Here is a 22,882-nt window from a genome sequence, read left to right as displayed (position 1 = left end):
TAGAACTGGAAATGGACTTTCATACCGTTTCCATTTTTATTCCTATACCTTCAACTTGAGTATTCTAACAGTAATCTGCTAGAATTGGAAATGAACTATAGAGCTCGTTTCCTACATCCAATTAGAAATTCCATCAGTTACCTTCTCCTATCTATCACATTGGCAGCTCGTTAACCAAGACGAACCTCTGCCTCTCCAACCTAACCCAGAAATTCCAACAAATTCCGCATGAACTCGTGGCAAGTGCAGAGGTATATTCGGCTTGCAGTGGGCGAGTGATTGCATCATCATTTCCTCCCCTTCCCTACATTGACTTGCATTCTGACGTGGCAGGCGCCAGTATGACCTAACAATTGAGATCACCAGTACTTGTACATTGAAGATGTGTGCTAGTCCCAAGCAAACATCTGTTGGTTCCCTGTGCAAGAACAGCTGATCTGGTCATAATGGAGTAGCAACTACGAGCAGTCAATCAAGCTCAAGCTCAAGCTCAAGCTCAATCAACTCACTTGAACTTATTCTAAGATTATGTTAGGTATGCTCATCCAGAAAATCTCTTGACTTGAACGCGACTTCAACGCCTAAACATCTCCGATCAACTCACTTGAAACAGAGAAAAAGATCTGTAAAAAAAGTATCATTTAGAAGACATCCGGACAGATAATGGGTGTCTTTAACGTGTGTCAACTCCAAAGAGGTAATGGTGCCAGTCACAATATGTGGTTATGAAACACTCACGAGTGAAGAGTATTATTGACTTGAACGGCATCAGATACCACATTCACGCCAAAATAACGACTTGTGCGCTTCAAGTCAGTAATATTCGACAGAAAGCAGACTTTTCCTAGCTTTGAGTCCACCTTCACTTGTTCCAAAGATGTTTAATAATAAAATGTCTTCAGTAGCTCTTGAATTGGCTGAAGAAAAAAAAGAAAATGTGTTTAAAACCTATAAAATTGAAAGCGAATATGAAAACATTAAACATGTTGACGTTTCCATGTCTAATCAATATTTTTCAAAATAACAATGCATACTTTGATCAATATTATGAATATTATAGTGGACACAGCAAACGTCAAAAGGGGTGATTCAAAATTTATGGCATGACCTGCGTAAAAAGCTGGTAGAATGGTTATGTGTGTGCTTATATACATCATAACTAAAATCTATGGATTTTTGCCAATAAAAATGTGTGGATTTTTGGTAGTGTAGTGTGCGGGTGGTGAGGTTACCACCAATGAAGTCGATGTGTAAGGGGCCCCATACACGCTCCGACATGTTCTACAATTTCAACCCCGGGCCGTCTGTGGGCAACTTGTACCATTGTTTGATAGTATAACTTGCCCACAGACGGTCCGACTTCACTCCGACCGAACCAAATTTCCTAGGGGCGGAGTCAAAGTTTGTAGAACATGTCGGAGCGTGTATGGGGCTTAGGCGTGAGCGTTCTCAATAGTACTCAATAGTAATTGCGGGCCGGAAGATACGAGCTGGCGAAAGGGGTTTGGTTTTAGTGGGTCGGGTAAGCCCATCCCCACACTACCTCACTGCCGTAATCCGAAAAAGTGACGTATGCGCTATTTTACAACATACATGTTTCCACCGTCAGAAATGATTAAGAAAAAATTGCGCAGCTCTAGGACAAACTTTCCAAAATGAGCATTACTACGGACGTTCTTTCAGTTTTCCGGAAGGCCGTCTGGTGGCCACCTACGGTAATAGATGAGTGAGAACTGTGAACTAACTAAGGTCATTGTGAGCAATGATATACCGTTTTGTCTCAAATTCCGAACACTCGCTTTTAAATGGCCGTTTTGGTTTTATTCGTGTAATTTTCTCCATAGGAGCTTGAAATCGTATGTAATATTGATCCTCAGTACGGAAAACTGATGGAAACTTCAGTTTTAGGGTGCTAAAACGCCAGTTTTCTCAATATGAGTCATGTTCGAGATTGGAGTCAGAACGGTAGAAAAAATCACGCTACCTTAGGATGAATTGTTAATGAAATAAATTAATAATTCATTATTGGTTACTTTTCCCCGTGCACTTGAGCCTTTCATTTTTATTTAGTTATATTTACCCGAGCCTTCTATCGAATCACTTTTATTGTCTTCTCAATTGATAAAATTTTTCTTTAAGGAATACATGGTGGTTTTGTGCAAATTGGTCAACAAACTGAAAAGATATCTCATTTTTACTCAAAGTGTTGTACTTTTCAAAACAATACGAGTCCCGGTTAAGTACGCGCATTGATTTTTGCAGATAGCGAAGTTCACTTTTGGGCGAAAAAAGTCTTTCAGAAGTTTCTTACGGAATTCCTCCGTAAGTTTTGAAGAATTTTCTGGAGGAATTCCTGAAGAACTTTAGTAAATCTGATACGACGAAAAGTGAAACAAAACATTAAGAACTCTTAACAATCTGAAAAATTTGCGAATATCTGCTACACCAACAGCACTGTCAAAAGAGCTTCGATTGGCTGTTGTCGCCTTGGAGCAAAATGATTTTTCGACGAATGAGCGAGATAATGTGATTCTGCCGAAAAAAAAACCATGCACGATGCTCTTTTTGCAGAATACCAATAGCAAGCGAGTTAACCTCGATGTTTGAGACTATTCTTCCAACACTGATCTCAATCACAATTAAGATCACTTTAACTACTTTCATAATATCAAGTTTACTAAAATAATCGAATAGTAACATTAACATGATAACAAATGCAAAAATGATTTGTTTGACTTAGAAACCTTGCAGTTAATAACTCTGGAAGTCTTGAATGGACACTAAGCTGTGTGGGGCAAAGAAAGAGAATGTGATACCAGAGCAGAAAGTCAGAGAGCTTGTACAATCTGACGAAAATTAAGAGCTTGTATTATCATTTCTGTATAATCACGGGCAAAGTAATAATTTCATCATCATTATCGACAAACGGCCTGATTTTCAAACTCCGATCAATTCCCAAACCACACACATCGATTAGCACACCGCAATGACTAATTTTCGCAAATTGCCACCATCATCGTTTGCTCCGCTCAGCCTTAATTGAGCCCAAAGACCTTCTAAAACACTAAAATAAAGGACCACTGAATCACCTGGCTATTCCACATGGTCCGTAGGTATCACACCGTTACTCTATCGGTACTTCGGCTCTGGTCCGATCCAGAAGAAAAAGTTTCCCAAAAAGTCCACCCAATTACTGAGTCGCTTCGTTTTCATTGTTCCCGAAGGATGGGAAACGGGAACGCCCCGGCGCTGCTGGTTGGCTCGAAACCACACCATCAGCTCTGTGGTTCGTCGCCCGCCATTGCAGTTTGCCGTTGCATGCTGCCAGCATCCAGAGGAAAACTTTGAAAGCGATGTAACCATCCGGTTCTACATCGATGGACGGCGACCAACATGGGAGGAGATGTTATAACTTGTTGCTGGTCGTTGGATGGAAAAACTTTTCCCTCCCATCGCATCGTTGCGTCGTGTCGTCGTCTGTGGCACAGATATTTGGGAGTTTGTGTCTGGTGGGTTCATGGGGAGCCAGTCGGTGATTCGCAAAAATGAAAGACTTCTGCTAGGAAGAATGTAGTAGCAGCAACTGTTGCTGGTTGGTTTTGATTCGTGTCGGAAAATGAAGGTAGGGAAAAACTTTCGGCTGGACGCTGGAACCCAAGAACATAGAAATTCAGATATGGAGAGTGGATCAACGCATATGGGCAGAAAAAGTTCCGGAGCGAATTTGAGCGGTTTGTCGAATACACGATGATAATTATGAGATGTGGGTTTATGGATCAAGTTCTGTGGGTGCTGATTGCAGTTTTCTGTCGGGTCCAGGTCGAGCAATTAAGGGTAGGGTGGAGATAGTGGGATGTAATTGGCACTGAAAGTTTGTATTCAAATAGGAAGAAGCAAACATAATTGAAGCAAAATGTTTTATCAGAAAATCCTATAGAAATTCTTTTTGGAAAGTATGAAGTTTGTTTTAATTTAATTCCAGAATCCATTTCAAATAATTCTTGAAAATGACTTAATAACTAACGAATTACCAGAATGCAAAACAAGCTTACTTTTGGCATAAATTAGATAATAATTAAAGGGTGTCTTTGTGGAAAACTCAAAGATTTTCTTAACAAGGTATATTTTATTACAAAAAAAATACGAAACTTTAATATGATTTTTAAAATATTTGAAATCTTCTCCAAAACAAATAAGGAAATGAATTAATTTGCTATGGAACAATTCGGTAAGAAAAAACTAACTCTTATTTGTTTTTCATTTTCAGGTAAGTAAACCGATCATTTTGGTCAATTACCTATGAACGACTACCAGGTAAGTACAGCCAAAAATATGTTCTCATCGAACAGCGATATCGCAACGATTGTGATTAACCGGAATTCTAATTCGTATTCCTCCGCGAGGCCAAGCCACGGTCACTATTCCTCGCATTGCACTATCTGATCAAATATGCAACAATCAATCATCATTCTGTCTGCCCAACATGGCATATCACCGAACGTACGACCTTGCCACAGTTTCTACCATTTCTTTGTTTAGAATCGCAAAAAAGGTAAACCACCCGTCCAGCCACAATTTGCGACGACGACGTCGGCAGCCAATCATGCACGGAAACAAGTCACTTAGCGGGGAATCGTACGTTTCACCTCATTCATATCCATTCCAACTAACTGACAGAGAACCACAGAACCACGGAACTTGGCGGAGAACTTGTGTGTAGGCAATTTCCCATTCCTCCCATTGGGATGTGAGAAAAGCGGAAAGCAGTGGCGCTCTAAAAGTATATTTGTGTCAATTTCATTGCCGCACACCGCATGGCCGCCGCATGCAATCTAAGCAGAAATGTAGGTTTCGATGTCGCCAATATTCAGCGGGCCCAATACCTGACCGGGGTTGTTCACGTCCTCGCTGTCTCCGCTTGCAGACGGAATGCTCGTTGCTGTCGTCGTCGTGTGTACCTCCTTTGGTTGGTTTGTTTTCACCTTCGTTCGTTCTGGATGAGAAGGTGAACTCACTTTTACTGAGAAGAGGAATTTTCCTGATTATCGTCATGATTTGAATTGAATTGACTCTCGTAGGAAAATGAGTGTTGAGAATTGTGAGTATTCTCTCCCGATTGGTGAGTACTTGGTAACTCAGCAGTTTCGTTCCGACTGTTGCAGCGGAGTTGGTGTGCATTTCAGTTGCATTACTACAGGTGGCCTGGAAGGTGAGTTACTATTTTATACGCGAGACTTCTAGTCTGCGCCGAGCTGGATGACGTCAATAGAATTAAACACGACGAGAAAAAAACATTTACATCTTGCTTTGAGTCTTCTGAAAACCCATTTGATATAAGTCACAGATTTACGATAGAAATCCTTACGGAGCTGAGAAAATGTGGATTGAGAGTTATTAAAGCAATTTATAGCTGTTCTGAGATGTGTTCTGAGACGTTATTACCAAAAATCAAAGATGGGTGACTTGAATAACAAGGCAAATACTCTGGTGATTGGATTGCCGATCAACAATCTGAAGAAAAAACAGTGGTGCCACCGGTAAACCTATCGTTGTAATAAGACCTTACATTTGATGTGTATGCACCTTTTTTTCTCCTCAACAAGATGGCAGCACAATAAAATTTCAATTAAAAACCTATGCGTAACGCGTAACAAATGCATTTTTTTTTTAATATTGTTTTTGGTAGAATTTGAAACACGATACAATAAAATATTATTTACTGTATATTTTATGCTATTTTAAAAACAATTCATTTTTTTTAATTCCTTAATAGTTTTTCTCTATGCAATTATTTTGTTACGCGTAACAATATCTCAAAGGAAGCCCAACCCCTATATTTTGCATAACGAATCGTAACAAAAATTAAACAACCCCCCACACCCTACTGCGTTACGTAATATTTGAACAGACCCTAATCGTTGTTTGGTATCCATCTAAGCAAGGCTGTTCACTCACTGGCGTAGGATGCTATGATTGAATTAGATCAGCAGTTCTCAACCTTTTACTTGATAGGTACCCCTTCGAACTTTTGCAATTTAATCCGAACCTCTTGAAGGGAGGCTTCCGAGCCTCTTGAAAAGAGGCTTCCGAGCCTCTTGAAAGTAGGCTTCCGAGCCTCTTGAAAGGAGGCTTCCGAGCCTCTTGAAAGGAGGCTTCCGAGCCTCTTGAAAGGAGGCTTCCGAGCCTCTTGAAAGGAGGCTTCCGAGCCTCTTGAAAGGAGGCTTCCTGGAGCTCTTTGAAAGGAGGCTTCTGAGCCTCTTGAAAGGAGGCTTCTGAGCCTCTGAAAGGAGGCTTCTGAGCCTCTTGAAAGGAGGCTTCCTGGAGCTCTTGAAAGGAGGCTTTGAGCCTCTTGAAAGGAGGCTTCTGAGCCTCTTGAAAGGAGGCTTGAGCTCTTGAAAGGAGGCTCTGAGCCTCTTGAAAGGAGGCTCTGAGCTCTTGAAAGGAGGCCTGAGCCTCTTGAAAGGAGGCTCTGGAGCCTCTTGAAAGGAGGCTTCTGAGCTCTGAAAGGAGGCTCTGAGCCTCTTGAAAGGAGGCTTCTGAGCCTCTTGAAAGGAGGCTTCTGAGCCTCTTGAAAGGAGGCTCTGAGCCTCTTGAAAGGAGGCTCTGAGCCTCTTTTGAAAGGAGGCTTCCTGAGCCTCTTGAAAGGAGGCTCTGAGCCTCTTGAAAGGAGGCCTGAGCCTTCTTGAAAGGAGGCCTGAGCCTCTTGGAAAGGAGGCTCTGAGCCTCTTGAAAGGGGAGGCCTGAGCCTCTTGAAAGGAGGCTTCTGAGGCCTCTTGAAAGGAGGCTCTGAGCCTCTTGAAAGGAGGCTTCTGAGCCTCTTGAAAGGAGGCTGGAGCCTCTTGAAAGGAGGCTTCCTGAGCCTCTTGAAAGGAGGCTCTGAGCCTCTTGAAAGGAGGCTCTGAGCCTCTTGAAAGGAGGCTTCCTGAGCCTCTTGAAAGGAGGCCTGAGCCTCTTGAAAGGAGGCTCTGAGCCTCTTGAAAGGAGGCTCTGAGCTCTCTTGAAAGGAGGCTCTGAGCCTCTTGAAAGGAGGCTTCTGAGCCTTCTTGAAAGGAGGCTTGAGCCTCTTGAAAGGAGGCTTCAGGTTTGAGCCTCTTGAAAGGAGGCTTCTGAGCTCTTGAAAGGAGGCTTCTGAGCCTCTTGAAAGGAGGCTTGAGCCTCTTTGAAAGGAGGCTCTGAGCCTCTTGAAAGGAGGCTTCTGAGGCCTCTTGAAAGGAGGCTTCTGAGCTCTTGAAAGGAGGCTTCTGAGCCTCTTGAAAGGAGGCTCTGAGCCTCTTTGAAAGGAGGCTTGAGCCTCTTGAAAGGAGGCTCTGAGCCTCTTGAAAGGAGGCTTCTGAGCTCTTGAAAGGAAGTTGCTTGAGCCTCTTGAAAGGAGGCCTGAGCCTCTTTGAAAGGAGGCTTCTGAGCCTCTTGAAAGGAGGCTTCTGGAGCCTATTGAAAGAGCCTTCTGAGCCTCTTGAAAGGAGCTTTTTGAGCCTCTTGAAAGGAGCCTGAGCCTCTTGAAAGGGAGCCTTCTGAGCTCTCTTGAAAGGGAGCCTCTGAGCCTCTTGAAAGGAGGCTCTGGAGCCTCTTGAAAGGAGGCTTCTGAGTCTCTTGAAAGAAGGCTCTGATCCTCTTGAAAGCAGGCTTCCTGAGCTCTTGAAAGGAGGCTTCCTGAGCCTCTTGAAAGGGAGGCCTGAGCCTCTTGAAAGGAGGCATCTGGAGCCTCTTGAAAGAAGGCTTCCTGAGTCTCTTGAAAGGAGGCCTGAGCCTCTTGAAAGGAGGCTCTGAGCCTCTTGAAAGGGAGGCTCTGAGCCTCTTGAAAGGAGGCTCTGAGCCTCTTGAAAGAGGCCTGATCCTCTTGAAAGGAGGCTCTGAGCCTCTTGAAAGGAGGCTTCTGAGCTCTTGAAAGGAGGCTTCCTGAGCCTCTTGAAAGGAGGCTTCTGAGCTCTTGAAAGGAGGCTTCTGAGCCTCTTGAAAGGAGGCTTCCTGAGCCTCTTGAAAGGAGGCTCTGAGCCTTGAAAGGAGGCTCTGAGCCTCTTGAAAGGAGGCCTGAGGCCTCTTGAAAGGAGGCTTCTGAGCTCTTGAAAGGAGGCCTGAGCCTCTGGAAAGGAGGCTTCTGAGCCTCTTGAAAGGAGGCTTCTGAGCCTCTTGAAAGGAGGCTTCTGAGCCTCTTGAAAGGAGGCTTGAGCCTCTTGAAAGGAGGCTTCTGAGCTCTTGAAAGGAGGCTTCTGAGCTCTTGAAAGGAGGCTTCTGAGCCTCTTGAAAGGAGGCTTGAGCCTCTTGAAAGGAGGCTTGAGCCTCTCTTGAAAGGGAGGCTTCTGAGCTCTTGAAAGGAGGCTTGAGCCTCTTGAAAGGAGGCTTCTGAGCCTCTTGAAAGGAGGCTTCTGAGCCTCTCTTGAAAGGAGGCTCTGAGCCTCTTGAAAGGAGGCTCTGAGCCTCTTGAAAGGAGGCTTCTGAGCCTCTTGAAAGGAGGCTTGAGCCTCTTGAAAGGAGGCTTCTGAGCCTCTTTGAAAGGAGGCTTCTGAGCCTCTGAAAGGAGGCTCTGAGCCTCTTGAAAGGAGGCTCTGAGCCTCTTGAAAGGAGGCCTGAGCCTCTTGAAAGGAGGCTTGAGCTCTTGAAAGGAGGCTCTGAGCCTCTTGAAAGGAGGCTTCCTGAGCTCTTGAAAGGAGGCTTCTGAGCCTCTTGAAAGGAGGCTTGAGCCTCTTGAAAGGAGGCTTCTGAGCCTCTTGAAAGGAGGCTCTGAGCCTCTTGAAAGGAGGCCTGAGCCTCTTGAAAGGAGGCCTGAGCCTCTTGGAAAGGAGGCTTGAGCTCTCTTGAAAGGGAGGCTTCTGAGCCTCTTGAAAGGAGGCTTCTGAGCCTCTTGAAAGGAGGCTTCTGAGCCTCTTGAAAGGAGGCTCTGAGCCTCTTGAAAGGAGGCCTGAGCTCTTTGAAAGGAGGCTTCCTGAGCCTCTTGAAAGGAGGCTTCCTGAGCTCTCTTGAAAGGAGGCTTCTGAGCCTTCTTGGAAAGGAGGCTTCCTGAGCCTCTTGAAAGGAGGCTTTGAGCCTCTTGAAAGGAGGCTTCTGAGCCTCTTGAAAGGAGGCTTCTGAGCCTCTTGAAAGAAGGCTCTGAGCCTCTTGAAAGGAGGCTTCTGAGCCTCTTTGAAAGGAGGCTTCTGAGCCTCTTGAAAGAGGAGCCTGGAGCCTCTTGAAAGGAGCCTCTGAGCCTCTTGAAAGGAGCCTTCTGAGCCTCTTGAAAGGAGCCTGAGCCTCTTGAAAGGAGCCTCTGAGCCTCTTGAAAGGAGGCTCTGAGCCCTTTGAAAGGAGGCTTCCGAGTCTCTTGAAAGAAGGCTTCTGAGCCTCTTGAAAGAAGGCTTCTGAGCTCTCTTGAAAGGAGGCTCTGAGCCTCTTGAAAGGAGGCTTCTGAGCCTCTTGAAAGGAGGCATCTGAGCCTCTTGAAAGAAGGCTCTGAGTCTCTTGAAAGGAGGCTTCTGAGCTCTTGAAAGGAGGCTTCTGAGCCTCTTGAAAGGAGGCCTGAGCTCTTGAAAGGAGGCTTCTGAGCCTCTTGAAAGGCCTTCCAGGCTCTGAGGCGAGCCTCTTGAAAGGAGGCTCTGAGCCTCTTGAAAGGAGGCATCCGAGCCTCTTGAAAGAAGGCCTGAGTCTCTTGAAAGGAGGCTTCTGAGCCTCTTGAAAGGAGGCTCTGAGCCTCTTGAAAGGAGGCTCTGAGCCTGAAAGGAGGCTCTGAGCCTCTTGAAAGGAGGCCTGAGCCTCTTGAAAGGCGGCTTCTGAGCCTCTTGAAAGGAGGCTCTGAGCCTCTTGAAAGGAGGCATCTGAGCCTCTTGAAGGCTGAGTCTCTTGAAAGGAGGCTTCTGAGCCTCTTGAAAGGAGGCTTGAGCTCTTGAAAGGAGGCTCTGAGCCTCTTGAAAGGAGGCTTCTGAGCTCTCTTGAAAGGAGGCTCTTGAGCCTTCTTGAAAGGAGGCTCTGAGCTCTTGAAAGGAGGCTCTGAGCCTCTTGAAAGGAGGCTTCTGAGCCTCTTGAAAGGAGGCTTCTGAGCCTCTTGAAAGGGAGGCTTCCTGAGCCTCTTGAAAGGAGGCTCTGAGCCTCTTGGAAAGGAGGCTCTGAGCCTCTTGAAAGGAGGCTTCTGAGCCTCTTGAAAGGAGGCCTGAGCCTCTTGAAAGGAGGCTCTGAGCCTCTTGAAAGGAGGCCTGAGCCTCTTGAAAGGAGGCTCTGAGCCTCTTGAAAGGAGGCTTTGAGCCTCTTGAAAGGAGGCTTCTGAGCTCTTGAAAGGAGGCTTCTGAGCTCTTGAAAGGAGGCTTTGAGCCTCTTGAAAGGAGGCTTCTGAGCCTCTTGAAAGGAGGCTTCTGAGCTTGAAAGGAGGCTTCTGAGCTCTTGAAAGGAGGCTCTGAGCTCTTGAAAGGAGGCTCTGAGCTCTCTTGAAAGGAGGCTCTGAGCCCTCTTGAAAGGAGGCTTCTGAGCCTCTTGAAAGGAGGCTTCTGAGCCTCTTGAAAGGAGGCTTCTGAGCCTCTTGAAAGGAGGCTTCCTGAGCCTCTTGAAAGGAGGCTTCTGAGCCTCTTGAAAGGAGGCTTCTGAGCCTCTTGAAAGGAGGCTCTGAGCCTCTTGAAAGGAGGCTTCTGAGCCTCTTGAAAGGAGGCTTCTGGAGCCTCTTGAAAGGAGGCTCTGAGCCTCTTGAAAGGAGGCTCTGAGCCTCTTGAAAGGAGGCCTGAGCCTCTTGAAAGGAGGCTTCTGAGCCTCTTGAAAGGAGGCTTCTGAGCCTCTTGAAAGGAGGCTTCTGAGCCTCTTGAAAGGAGGCTTTGAGCTCTCTTGAAAGGAGGCTTCTGAGCCTTTTGAAAGGAGGCTTGAGCCTCTTGAAAGGAGGCTCTGAGCCTCTTGAAAGGAGGCTTCTGAGCCTCTTGAAAGGAGGCTTCTGAGGCCTCTTGAAAGGAGGCTTCTGAGCTTCTTGAAAGGAGGCTCTGAGCCTCTTGAAAGGAGGCTTCTGAGCCTTCTTGAAAGGAGGCTCTGAGCCTCTTGAAAGGAGGCTTCTGAGCTCTTGAAAGGGAGGCTTCTGAGCTCTTGAAAGGAGGCTCTGGAGCTCTTGAAAGGAGGCTTCTGAGCTCTCTTGAAAGGGAGGCTTCCTGAGCCTCTTGAAAGGAGGCTCTGAGCCTCTTGAAAGGAGGCTTCCTGAGCCTCTTGAAAGGGAGGCCTGAGCCTCTTGAAAGGAGGCCTGGAGCCTCTTGAAAGGAGGCTCTGAGCCTCTTGAAAGGAGGCTTCTGAGCTCTTTTGAAAGGAGGCTTCTGAGCCTCTTGAAAGGAGGCTCTGGAGCCTCTTGAAAGGAGGCCTGGAGCCTCTTGAAAGGAGGCTCTGAGTCTCTTGAAAGAAGGCTTCCTGAGCCTCTTGAAAGAAGGCTCTGAGCTCTCCTTGAAAGGAGGCCTGAGCCTCTTGAAAGGAGGCTTCCTGAGCCTCTTGAAAGGAGGCTTCCTGAGCCTCTTGAAAGGAGGCTCTGAGCCTCTTGAAAGGAGGCCTGAGCCTCTTGAAAGGAGGCTCTGAGCCTCTTGAAAGGAGGCTTCTGAGCATCTTGAAAGGAGGCTTTCCTGAGCCTCTTGAAAGGAGGCTTCTGAGCCTCTTGAAAGGAGGCCTGGTTGAGCCTTGAAAGGAGGTTTCTGAGCTCTCTTGAAAGGAGGCTTCTGAGCCTCTTGAAAGGAGGCTTCTGAGCCTCTTGAAAGGAGGCTACTGAGCCTCTTGAAAGGAGGCTACTGAGCCTCTTGAAAGGAGGCTTGAGCCTCTTGAAAGGAGGCTTCTGAGCCTCTTGAAAGGAGGCTTCTGAGCCTTCTTGAAAGGAGGCTTCTGAGCTCTTGAAAGGAGGCTTCTGAGCCTCTTGAAAGGAGGCCTGGAGCTCTGAAAGGAGGCTTGAGCTCTTGAAAGGAGGCTTCTGAGCCTCTTGAAAGGAGGCTTCTGAGCCTTTTTGGAAAGGAGGCTCTGAGCCTCTTGAAAGGAGGCTCTGAGCCTCTTGAAAGGAGGCTTCTGGAGCCTCTTGAAAGGAGGCCTGAGCCTCTTGGAAAGGAGGCTCTGAGCCTTTGAAAGGGAGGCTTCTGAGCCTCTTGAAAGGGAGGCTTCCTGAGCTCTTGAAAGGAGGCTTCTGAGCCTCTTGAAAGGAGGCTCTGAGCCTCTTGAAAGGAGGCTCTGAGCCTCTTGAAAGGAGGCTTCTGAGCCTCTTGAAAGGAGGCTTCTGAGCCTCTTGAAAGGAGGCTTCTGAGCTCTCTTGAAAGGAGGCTTCTGAGCCTCTTGAAAGGAGGCTTCTGAGCCTCTTGAAAGGAGGCTTGAGCCTTCTTGAAAGGGAGGCTCTGAGCCTCTTGAAAGGAGGCTTGAGCCTCTTGAAAGGAGGCTTCTGAGCTCTCTTGAAAGGAGGCCTGAGCCTCTTGAAAGGAGGCCTGAGCCTCTTGAAAGGAGGCTTCTGAGCCTCTTGAAAGGAGGCTCTGAGCCTCTTGAAAGGAGGCTTCTGAGCCTTCTTGAAAGGAGGCTCTGAGCCTCTTGAAAGGAGGCTCTGAGCCTTCTTGAAAGGAGGCCTGAGCCTCTTGAAAGGAGGCCTGAGCCTCTTGAAAGGAGGCTTCCTGAGCCTCTTGAAAGGGAGGCTTCTGAGCCTCTTGAAAGGAGGCTTCCTGAGCCTCTTGAAAGGAGGCTTCTGAGCCTCTTGAAAGGAGGCTTCCTGAGCCTTCTTGAAAGGAGGCCTGAGCCTCTTGAAAGGGAGGCTTCCTGAGCCTCTTGAAAGGAGGCTTCCTGAGCCTCCTTTGAAAGGAGGCTCTGAGTATCTTGAAAGGAGGCTTCCTGAGCCTCTTGAAAGGAGGCTCCGAGCCTCTTGAAAGGAGGCTTCCGAGCCTCTTGAAAGGAGGCTTCCGAGCCTCTTGAAAGGAGGCTTCCGAGCCTCTTGAAAGGAGGCTTCCGAGCCTCTTGAAAGGAGGCTTCCGAGCCTCTTGAAAGGAGGCTTCCGAGCCTCTTGAAAGGAGGCTTCCGAGCTTCTTGGAAAGGGAGCTTTCGGCAAGATTATTTGGTTTTGTTTCTGTTAGTCATTAGAAATGAAATCGATTTTTCCGGGCCACCATTTTATACAAAAGAAGGCCAATCCGAGATAAATTTTCTCCAAAGTGCAAAACAGAATCACAAGCCCTCGACGGATGGTGCAATAATGATGCAATAAATATATTATTATAATCTTTATTACCGAGATATTCGGCTCTTGGCCGGTTCACCTCGAGCAATACAATGGGAATCATGCACAGCAACCAAGCTACCACGCCAAACGCCGATGCCATCGAAACAGTCCATTTTTGCATCAACCCTTTTCTGTTCAGAAAATGCTGGTCCTAAGAAGGAACAATATTTTTTCCCCAATGCGCCTTTCCGATAACTAACTGCAACTAAACGCTCGGCGGAACCTTGCATTGGAATTTCACTTCGTTCTGTTATTTTCCGACGGCCACTCGATGAGTTTTTTCTAAGACGCCACCATTGCACAGTTGTCCAGGCAGCAGACAAAGTTTTTCATGCCGAAAATAGCAGAGATAGTAAAAACTTTGTTCTACAAAGTTGTTCATAACGGTAAGGGCCTTATTGAGGTTTCCATAAAAATTAGGAAGGGCCAAATTTGAAAAAAAAAAGAAAAACAAAATCTTTTTATTTGCAGAAATACGGGTATATAATAACTTTTGATCCACATGAGATATGGCAACGCTAAGTCCATGAAAAGTTGCGCCCTGCAAAACTCAAAAAGTGGTTTGAACATCACATTGCTGAGAAATTTTAAACAAAAAAGTTAGAGCAAAAAAACTGATTTTTTAAGGGTCACCCTAAGAAAACTTGGGAAAATTGCTCTGAATCAGTCAATTTAAGAGCTAGAGAAATATTTTTTTGGGTAAATTTTTGGAAACTGGCTGAACTACAACTTTGCGGAACACTGTATATCCGCATAACTGCAAATAAAAAAATTTTGTTTTTCATATTTTTTTTTTCAAATGTAGCCCACACTAATTTTTATGAAAACCTCAATAAGGCCCTTACCGTTAGGAACAACTTTGTAGAACACAGTTTTTTTTCTATCTTTGCTATTTTCGGCTTGAAAAACTTATTACCACTTTGTCTCCTATCTAGACCAATGTGGCACTGGGAATAAATTTTAAGCATCGCCGCGCCACTGGTGGCGCGGAATCGTTACAGACGCCACCACCAATGCGATGTTTTTCCGTTGAAACTGCTACCAATGCTTTCGTGCTGCTGAAGCCGAAAGGTCGGGAATAATGGGATTACTTCATAAGATACAAGAAAGCTGCTTTCCGGCGCGTGCGAGCCGTTTTGATTGGGATTTTATAAAGAGCAGCTCCGAAGAACGTCCGGCCATTAGGCCGAATGAGCAGAAAGAAGCAAAAAGTGAAAAATAAGAATTTCGTCCTTCATTTTACCCCTTCTTCCTCCTTCGTTCCTGCTACTTCTTTCATCTCCCATCTTCCTTCTTTTTTCTTTCTTCTGCCTTCTTCATTTTTCTTTCTTGCTTCATTCTTCTGCCTTCTTTTATTCTTCTTCTTTCCTCTTTGTCTTTTTTCTTCCTTTTTCATTATTCTTCTTTCCTATTTCTTTTTTCTTCTATCCTATTCCTTCATCTTTCTTCTTTATATTCCTTTCCTTCTTTTGCTCCTTTTTTCTTCTTTTACTCTTCTTAATTATTCCTTCTTCCTTCTTCTTTTATACTTCTTTTTTTTCTTCTTGCTTCTTCTTTCTTCTTCCTTCTCAATTCTTACTTCTTTTTTCTTAATTTTTCTTTCTCGCTTTTTCCTTCTTCGCCTTTCTCTTCCTTCTACTTTATTCGTTTTTTCGACTTTCTCCTTCCTTATTACTTCTTCTTTCTTTTTTCTGTCTTCTTCTTTCTTCCTTCTACTTTCTCCTTTCTTTCTCTTCTCTCATACATCATATTTCTTCTTTCTTCATTCTCCCTTCTTCTTTCTTCTTTTTGCTCCTTTCTTATTCCGCATTCCTTATTATTTCTTTTTCTATCTTCCTTGTTTATTATTCTTAATTCCTTCTCCCTTATTTCCTTTTCCTTCTTCCTTGTTTTGTTGAAAAAAATAACAACATAAATTTGACCTAGGACGAAATTTTCTTCATAGAACAAAACATAATCGCTCGACGTCTGTCGGTCTGAACGACGGTCGCCGGTGAATGGATGTTGTTGAAATTTTCCTCTAAACTAGCTTCTTAATCGATTTGGCTGTCTTCGGCAGAAAGTGAACATTTTGGCAAGGTTCTTTGGTTTTGTTTCTGTTAGTCATAGGAAATGGAATCGGTTTTTTCCGCCCCGCCATTCCATACAAAAGAAGGTTAATCCGAGATTAATATTCATCAAAGCACAAAACTTAATCATTTGGCGACGACAGAAAGTTGCCCTACGGTAGCAGAATCACAAGCGCGCGTCGGAGGGAGATCAGGCAATAAATTTGTTCGAACGTACACCGAAACAGGCGATTTTTGCAATCAACCCTTTCTGTCCAGAAAATGCTAGCCCTGAGAAGATCCAATTTTCTTTCCCCAATGCGCTTTTCCAATAACTAACCGCATCCAAAATTAATGACTTTTCAATACGACGCCACCGTTTAGAATTCTATGTTGTCTCTTTCCGCCTATAATAAAAATTTCTTATAGAAACTTAGTATAGTAGAGGACAAATAAAATTGAGTTTTTAACATTTTGGCAGCTAGAGTAATGATGTCTTAAACATAAAGCGCAAAACGATACTCAAATAGAAGCGCTCATTGATTCCTCTGTACGCCACCAGAGGGTACCTAACGCTATTTTGGAAGCTTTTTGCTTTTGGAAGCTTATGACTAGTCGTGCCACATGCTGGATTTTCTGTGGAAATCAGCCTCGCTGCTTCTTCTTACTGGCATTACATCCCTCACTGGGACATTGCCGCCTCACAGCTTAATGTTCATTAAGCACTTTCACAAGCACTTATTAACTGCGAGATTTCTAAGCCAAACATTTTTTTTTTGCATTTGTATATCATGAGGTTAAACACGGCCAGGGAGAGAGAGCAAATTTCCAACCTGATTTTTTTTTTAAATCGAACCGAGGATTGAACCCAGCTACCTTCAGCAAGATCTTGCTTTGTGGCCGCGCATCTTACCGCACGGCTAAGGAAAGCTTCGCATTCTCACATTGAACCTTAGAAAATCCCTTCCCAATAAAGGAACAAAACCGAAAAAGTCGTGATTTCCCCTACTGCACATTCGCTTAGTAAGAAAACGACCGAAACTAAAAACTTCACCATGAACGCTAGAAAACCAACTATGGTTTTGACTACAATGCAATTCCTGACCAGGGTAAATGGTTTTAAATTTCCATGATTTACCATTATCGAACAAATCTCGTAAATTTCATCCTTTCAACTTACTGTGGAAAGCGGGAAAGCTGGATCACGGCGGGTAGTGATGCAGCACGAAGAAGAAGAACGAACATCATTTCCAAACTCTAACAGTGCCATTGTACCCATAAACGTATTCAACCCACTTTTACTACAGGTAACCAATCGATTCCTTTGTCAGGTTCTGCCAAATCATTCACCATTTGGACCACCCACCGATCCATCACCCAAACATAATCACAAATCACCCCAAACGCAGACTGGCATTTGCCTGCCTAGCCGAGAACGCCGTCCCGAGCACGCTCAGCTGGTCCCAGACCCAATTTCCGAGCCTTCCACACTGCCGGTCTCCATGCCGAACCAAAACAAAAACACACAACAGAAGCAACAGGACAAGGCCAGCCCAGCCGTGTTTGCCGCGATTCTCACGACCGTCCGGTGCTGGTGCGGTCGTCTGGAGCAGGAGCTCACATTCCACAAGAACGAGAGCGGGAGCAGACCTCCACGATGCGGCTGCGCACCACTTTCCAGTGCCTCGGTGAGTTCTCGATTGTTTACCACCCCCAATCTGCCGTGCGTACTGCAACACGCTGCGACGACGACGGCAGCGATGGACGGGTGGTTTTCCAGTCCCAGAGTCGCCAGGTCCGGCAACTGCCGCTGCACCGTCCGCGGAATCGTGTCAACAGTTGGTCGCAGACTTTCACCACGAACTGTCGAAGATCGCTAGCCAACGCTGTTCCTTGGGTACTGGGACCTGTTCTTCTGTTTGATGGTTAACCTGTGACGGGACACGAGGGGAGCTGAAGGTGGGGTTTAATTGGTGATCAAAGCGAACCGCGGCTCACGGGACGAATTTGGACGGCGATAAACCGAACGAACAGTGCCAGTGAATTGAGTTTTTTTGGAGAAAAGTTCTGTGATTTCGGGTTTGACGAGTTCCGAAAGCTGACGTCCTAGGATCAAAGGTCCTGTAAAATTACCCAAATTTGAATCAAATGTCGTCGATTGCGAGCGAACGAAAGCGCTTAGTGGAAAGTGATATCGGTATTCAGCCTTTGTGACGTCACGTAATCCTTTCCTTCCCCTTGCAGCGGGTTTGTCGATTTACGCGTACTCGTTTTTGAGACAGCGGTGTCGTGTTTCGTGTGTCCTGGGAAAGTGGAATTGTAAAAAGGTCAAAGTGTGGTTGAATAAAAGCAATATTTCTACATTTTTAGTCTCACTTCGTGTCTAGATAGATAAGGTAGAAAGAAAGGAAATCCGATTACTCTTCAGTCTGATTACTGCTACGTAGAATAGCATCAAACGAAACGTGAAAGTTCATCAACTATTTGCTGATTCAGTGCGAGTCATTTCAGTGGAAAACCCAGTTAAAGCAGAAAAGCATAAGCCAATTGCAAATGATTTTATAAAATAGTAAAAAGAAGAAAAGTGAAGAAAAATTGGATTCATCCGGAACAAAGGAATCCAAGCAAGAGTGTGCGCCCGTTCCGCGACGTTGGGGTGGGAATCGAATCGAAGTAGCCCGGATCGGTTGGTACCTTCCAGTAGTGGATTGAATCGAAAGTGATTACTCACGAATCGGTGAGCTGGCTTGACGGTGAAGTTTCGCTGAATAGCGACCGAGAAAACCGGAAACCGGAAGTGATGTGGCAGCTGCACCGGCAGCCGATGATAGTGAGCAATTACGACACCAGAGCTAGAATGTAAAATAGTGCATAGTGAGATAGTGCACCGGCGGAAGGCTGCGTTAGGTGGATAGCGTTGCGCTTTGTGAACTGACGGTATGATGACGCACCGGAAGAAGAACTTTGGCTGAGTAGTTTGGCGGGAGCTGTAAAACGGTATGATAGAATTAATCTCTTTCACATGCTTTCATCAATCGGTTGGATGGTGGAATAATGGACGTGATGTGCAATGGCGGGAGTTAATAATACAGTAAACTCTTCCTGTTCACATGTTCTGTAAAGCGATGTGCTCTCCAACTCGATGTAAATCCTGGTTATCCTGATTGGTTTCTTCATACTGACTTTACTATTATACCTCTATACATCTTCACTTATGTTAAGCTAAGATTGAACCAGTGAATTATTCAAGCCGATTGACTTAAACATTCATTCAACTCACTTTTTCGAAAAGAAAGTTGAGCTAGTTTGGCAAATCCAACGAATTCCATGGAGTTGATCAATTCAATTGCCCTGTCAAAACGTAGCATTACTTCAATGTCGAGTAAAGATATATTAAAATGCGTTTGCATTTCCTTTGAGACAATCTAACTCATGAACGGATGGATTAAATTGCAAGATTTTTTCACTAATCGATTCGTCTTGAGACCAGCTGTTTTATACATACAAAGATTTGACGGAAAGAGTTGATCACTTATAGGTTACGTTTGCGAAAAGGCAACATAATCCGAATACCAACCTCCACCGTGGTTAGTTCTTTTTTTGCAAATTCAATATCTTTCGGAAGCTTGACTTGCCCAATTGTCCCATATGCTCTACAGTAGTTTATCCTTAAAGTGATCTTGTTGTGTAAGGGTTATCACGCCTATCTAAAGAGTAGGAGGTTGATGGTTCGAGTCCCTCCAGGACAGGTGGATTCTTTATCATTTCATATCAATTTTTCCATTTCGAAACATGCTGCGCTTATGTGCGCCAAGATATTTATCAAAAAGAAAATAATTTTCGTACAGCCGAGATACCGATTAATCAGCATTAGCATTAACATTAGCATTGAGCAATTCGCACAAATTCGTAGGTGGTACAAGCCGAGACTATTGTATGACAGTAGCATCACTTTCATCCGTTACCACAGATATTGATTTGGGACTAATCACTATCTCTTAGATGGAAGCAATGCACTCTCAAATAGTCGAGATCTGTCCTGGCCACGTCCTTGCGAATGCTGAGGAAGGGGAAGGATGGTTAGTTGTGCACAGCCTTATGTGCCGACACCTTCCTAAACCAATTTTAAATACTGATGGCAGTGAAATATTGTAAAAACAAGGCCGAATATATTCAATTACTCAACGCAAAGTAATTTAAGCAATCAACATAAATTAAAAATGTTGCATGTAGGAATTGTTGGGTTAATTTACTTTTCATCAATTTAAAAGTTATGTGAAATATCGCATACCCTTATCACGGTTTGGCGAAACCGTCGAAAACAGCTTGGTCAGATTTACTTAACTGGAGCGCGGGGGATTGACATGTTCAAACGTGCTCACATATTGGACAGTGTACGATATAGCGGTACATAGCCGCGATCGTCATTGATGATGATGCATTGGCGCATATGTATAGGACACTAAGGAAAGAATTTGTTTGGGTGAGGAGCGCGGAATAATAACTTAGCCAAAATGATAGAGACAATAAGAGTCTTCATTGAATCTACATACACGTATACAGGTGTATTGATATAAAGGGGTTTGTTACCCAGAGAGAACATGATTTTGTTCTTACCAATATAAACTTGAAAGGAAATATTGATATTGGGGTCTGAGTGGTTCGGAAAAGGAAGAGCCGTCCCGAAGGGGTAATGATTCTTTTGGGAAACGGGAATTTAATTCAAAGCCCAGTTGAAAGAAAGAGAAAAATATTGATTGATTGATTTTTAAGAGTATACTTAAAATCAAAGAGTAATACAAGCAGTAGCTGTTAATAGCTCGGCAGGTATGGTGCGCTGTTTTACAAAGAACCCATGCTGGGTTCGAATACTGATTTTAAGTGAAGATTTTCACAACTCCGTTGGTTTAGTAGTATCATGCATTATGAAACATTTGGGGACTTGTTGAACATTACTCTGTGAGACAGCAATGTTCAAGTTTAGGGTGTAAAAGAAAGGCAGGACTTAGAGATACTCATTTTATACAAAAAATATATGAATTAATACATTAGTAAATTGAAGTAGCCACTTGAATGTGTGCTCGAAATAAGAGAGTTTAAGAGAGTGGAAAGAGAACAGATTTTTCCAAGAGAATTTTAAAGGAACATCCAAAAAGGGGCAAAGTTTCGTAAAGTATGGAAGTCCAATATTAAGGCTGAATTAGCTAATTTATGACAAGAAATTAAATAACTATTGTATAAAATTTGGAAAAAAAGAAGTTGTATCGGAATTTATGGATTTTTCAAATAAGCTGATTAAGCATTTCGTGCAAGAGAACTTTAGGGAACATCCATAAAGAATGCAAAGTTGAGTAATGAATGGAAGCTATAAATTGAGGATATTTACGAAGTTGAAATTAAAACCACATAGTCTGAACAGATAAATGTGGGATGAAGAAAATGATTACGCTATTTAAGGATTCTCAGACCTTTCGTGGGGTCCAAAGGCCAGTCTTGGAACTTGGATTGACTATAAATACCGTGCGCTTTTCCAAGCTCGGGGTCAGTCCCAAATATTCAGCAGCACCATTATTGGAATTCGGCGCATTCTATGTTTCCCTAGCCGACCTACCGAACACTCCAATTGAATCAGGGTTGTCCATTAGACACCTCGACACTCGTGACTAGTGCACGAATCGAGATCTAAGTTTAAATTAATTAACTTCTTGAAAAAGATAAAAGTGAACAGTTAAATAGTCCGTCGCGGTAAAATTGAAAATCGGTGTTAGAGTCTCAGAATAAGTATCGATAAACAAAAAGTGTTAGTATCTCTAGGAAAGACATTGTCATACGGGAAATAGTGCAAAAGTTTGTAAAAAGGAAAATATTCGAGTTTATAATTATACGAAAGGTGTTAATTGAAATAATTGTAATAAATAAGTGCTAAAATGTAAAAGAAGTTTATAATTGTACAAACAAGTGATACATAAATAATAAAGTTTTATTCTAACCGTGATTGAGTGTTTGAACTAAAAACCCGAAAAACCAGTGCCGCGCCTTCGGCTTAGAACACTCCATAGTTCATTTGTGCGTGAACAATACATCGAAAAAAGGAAGTTTCGCTTCAGTTGGACACCTACTTAAGAAAGATGCAGAGAACTCTACGACCTCTCATAGGTGGCACGGGAGGTTTTTTTTGGAATTGTTAGTGTGGAAGGTTATAACCGTAGGAATCGTTTCGGTAAAACGTGAAACACAGAAAGAACTAGAATAGAAATACAAAGAAGGAAAGGGACGAGCCTGGAATTGAACCCTTGACCTCCTGCTTATAAGCCAGAAGCGATAGCCACTAGAACATAGTTTCCCAAACTGGTGGGTCGCGACCACCCAGCCTATGTAAATCTTATGGAAAGGGGTCGCGATCCCCAAGCTTTGGGAAGCTTAAGTGCACTAGATTACCAAGCTCGTCTGTGTACAGCCGAGCTACCGATTAATAAGTGCAATCAATTAAACATTTTCGAGTATGTAAGATACAATAACTATAGTCAACATATTTCTTCATATATTAAATTAAAAAATGTATTGGAATTACGTTCGATTCTGGGTCTCCATTTGGTTAGGCTAAGGCAAAGACGAAGCAAAGTGGCACGTTTGCCATTCCGTAGATTGTGAGTTCGTTTCTCGATCCGGTTTAAGATGTTTTCGGCTGGGAAACGCTTTCGGTTTTTTGGGCTGATGTGGGGTATGCTGAATTGGAAATGTTGAAGCATTAAAGAAGGAGAAGAAGAAGGATGAGGAGGAAGAGAAGAAGGAGAAAATAAGAAGACAGTCGAATCTCCGTTAGAGGTGTGCGCCGGTCCGGAAATCAGCGGCGGCGGCGTTTGTCAGAATTTTGGTCGGCTGCGGCGGCGTTTTCGGCGTCACGCCGAAAGCCATTTTAACCGGCGGCAGCGGCGGCGGCGTGAATCGGTTGTGGTGATTTTTTACTATCATTTTTCGGATATTTTCAAGAAATCATCAGAGCATCTTTTTCCAGAAAATTCTTTAAGTTTTTCCAAAATATTCATTATAGGAAATCATTTTCTTATTTTTCCATGGAACTGCTTTAAGTTCTTTTGTAATTCAATGAACATTGTTTGAAAAAAAATTGCATGGTTTTTTGTCCTAATTTTTGTACAAGAAATTGTTTGGAAAATTCTTAGAAAGTTCCTGTTGAGTACTCTAGAATACTCAACAAAATATTTTGTCAAATTCACACTGAACATTTTTTGGAATATCTGCGGGAGACTCTGAGAAGTTTTTACGAGAAACTCGCTGGAGCTTTCACCAGAAATTTTTCGCGGGAGATTTTGCAAAATGAGGAAAAAGGTTGATTTTAGTGGAAATTGTTAGGAGTTTCATATGAATTCCTTCTAAATGGCGCAGGATTTTTTAATTTGCCATAGAAAATTGCCATAGAAAATTCTTTCGAATTTTTCACGAGGAATTTTCAGAATTCCCACATTGCGACTACTACCTCTTTCGAGAATTCCCTCGCAAATTCTTCAGGAATGAATTGAAAACCCAGATTAATCCACCTAGCGGTGATGGTGCCTTTCTCGTTCGTTCAAAAGGTTTGAAAAAAAAAATCAAATAACACCTATATGTGGATTGGTCTCATTTTTCATATTTCTTTATATGCATAAAAAAAATTCTC

The 22,882-nt window shown here is 43.9% G+C and overlaps 1 protein-coding gene and 1 long non-coding RNA gene across 2 annotated transcripts in view; both read left to right on the top strand.

The window, feature by feature from the left end:
• The window catches only part of LOC134221316 (potassium voltage-gated channel subfamily KQT member 1-like), an 802,936-nt gene that overhangs the window by 387,624 nt on the left and 392,430 nt on the right, over positions 1-22,882 (top strand). The gene's annotated exons all lie outside the window — the stretch shown is intronic.
• LOC134221311 (uncharacterized) overlaps positions 17,400-22,882 on the top strand; it is a 33,240-nt gene continuing 27,757 nt past the window's right edge. The window contains exon 1 of the long non-coding RNA XR_009982318.1: positions 17,400-18,204. This is a non-coding gene — a long non-coding RNA (uncharacterized LOC134221311). The remainder of the gene's footprint in view (positions 18,205-22,882) is intronic.

This window comes from Armigeres subalbatus, chromosome 3, assembly GCF_024139115.2.
Source record: "Armigeres subalbatus isolate Guangzhou_Male chromosome 3, GZ_Asu_2, whole genome shotgun sequence".
NCBI lineage: Eukaryota > Metazoa > Arthropoda > Insecta > Diptera > Culicidae > Armigeres > Armigeres subalbatus.
This window is presented reverse-complemented; position numbering and strand designations above follow the sequence as displayed.